At 37.1% G+C, this 2,123-nt stretch overlaps 1 pseudogene; it reads right to left on the reverse strand.

The window, feature by feature from the left end:
• Positions 1–406: 406 nt before the first annotated feature.
• On the reverse strand, positions 407–1,217 carry LOC134246265 (uncharacterized; annotated as a pseudogene).
• Positions 1,218–2,123: the final 906 nt, after the last annotated feature.

Genomic DNA, 2,123 nt, shown 5'->3' on the forward strand with positions numbered 1-2,123 from the left:
ATAGCGCTGCTAACTCCCTCTAACTTAAATTTATTTTTTCGTACGCATTGTTAACATGTCTGAGATCCAAAATAAGTCTTTTCTTGCCATGAGAATTTATAGAAACAAAGGATTGACTATAGAAGGAACAGTACTACACCTTACAATGACTTTATTGCCTAACAAACTTCTTATTTCGTTGTCTACAAATTCCTCATGATCAAGAGAAGACTTATTGTTATGCAAAATAATCGACTCTGGAAAACAATCAAAAGGAATACTATAACCATACTGAATAGTGTCAGTTATATATTGTTCAGCATGCAATTGTTCTTTCCAAAAAGAAATGTTTTTTTTTACTAATCTCCCTTTAACCGTTTGTAAATTAACATTTTCTTTTTCACAAGACAAAATATCTTTTACCAGTTTAGGTTCTTTGGTTATCTGTGGAGGGTCCGGTTTGTGTTGAAGTTGGCTTGCCGATCGCGAAAGATTGGCTCCTTTTCTTGAGGGGACAGTTGACACTCCAGTGCCCGAACCCATTGCAATACAGGCATTGGTCTGGTTGTATTCTCTATGGGCTTGGTTGTAATCCTTCGAAGTTCCCGTATGAGCTAAACTGCCTGGTGTAAGGAGTAAATCTTTGCTGGAAAAATTTGTTGCTATCTGTACGAAAAGGATTATTATAATTTCTCTGGTCAAACCTTTTCCTTTTAGCCCTGGCTTCTGCTTGCCGGAGTCGTTGACTTTCCTTTGTACTCTCCGTGATTGGGTCATCTTTGTACTCTTTAGCCACATCCCAGCCGTACTTATCTGCAATTCTTATAACTTTTTTCTGGTCGTTAATACGAAGAACAGCTTTTTTGATTATTTCTTTAGCATTCAAACTATCACAAAAGTCAATAAATTTATCAATACTTTCAAAGTCACTTTGTAAATCTGTTAAGAAGTTCTTTGTGATGATCCAACTTAAAATCAACCGAACTTTCTCCGGATAAACAAATGGAATCTTTTGCTTTTAACTCCTTCAAAAGCAGCTTTTTGTTCTCTGCTAAAGCTACGTCTAACTTGCGGGAAAATAATTGGAATGCCTCTGCATAAGTAAGGTCTTCATTCAAAGTTTGCGAACGGTTGCGGCTATCCTCATTGTTGTTAGACGGACGTCTTTTTGGCTCGTGAGTAACACTTTTCTCCGGGCTACCACGTGGAGATGGCTCACTACCGTCTGAATCGGACATCTGTGTATCTAACTGATACGTCGTGGCTAACTTGTCGAATGACAAAAGAACACAAAAGACGAGTTCAAATACCCTTGGACCGATTCATCGTGTGCCGCAAAATAGACCCCAAAAGATATTTAAATTATAAAAGCACATACGTAAGATAAATAGATATTACCAAAGAAATACATACTGACTTGATAGCCGAGTCATTACACCCGCCGCCCAGCATTCCAAAGGAACCAGGTTCGACTCCCAGGAACACCAATCTTTTTTTTCCATTAGTAATAATCATTAATTAATAATGTAACCGAAAAGAAATTTATGTAACGGTAAAATAAATCTGCGTGTTTACTTCTCGATCTACTCAGCAGCCATGATAGTTCATGCGTGACGTACTGAGATTTGCGCTTGAAATTTAGAATAACTCAAGAAAGCAGATTTTATAAATATAAATGTTTATAAATAATTATGATGATAAGTATCACTAAACATCGATAAACAAAATCATTCCATGTGTTATGTTTTCATAAACAGCGATATCTAGGCTGAAATAAGGTGATTCCAAAGAAATGGGACAAAGAAATTCACTCCCTATAGATCCTTAATCTCATTGACTGACCAAAATAAAATCTGTCAAGGTCAGTAAACATGGCGGATAAATTTAAGTAGTGATGTTGACATACACGAATAACCGATATACAGTGTATGGATTGTTCTGTATGTTTTTGGATCGATTTATGTCTTGGATAACTAAATTTTGGAAATCCGGGTATGACATATTTATAAGATAGCCGTTTCTGACAATTTGAAATCCGTATATACGGGAGTCAATGGCTCCCGCAGTTGCACCATTACGGAGATCCTAAGGAGTTGTAGCTCCCCTCCCCCCCCCCCCCAAAAAAAAGGAGGGGCTACATTATT

Source organism: Saccostrea cucullata, unplaced genomic scaffold, assembly GCF_032062105.1.
Source record: "Saccostrea cucullata isolate Sc308-1 unplaced genomic scaffold, CSIRO_AGI_Scuc_v1 ctg4563, whole genome shotgun sequence".
Lineage (NCBI taxonomy): Eukaryota > Metazoa > Mollusca > Bivalvia > Ostreida > Ostreidae > Saccostrea > Saccostrea cuccullata.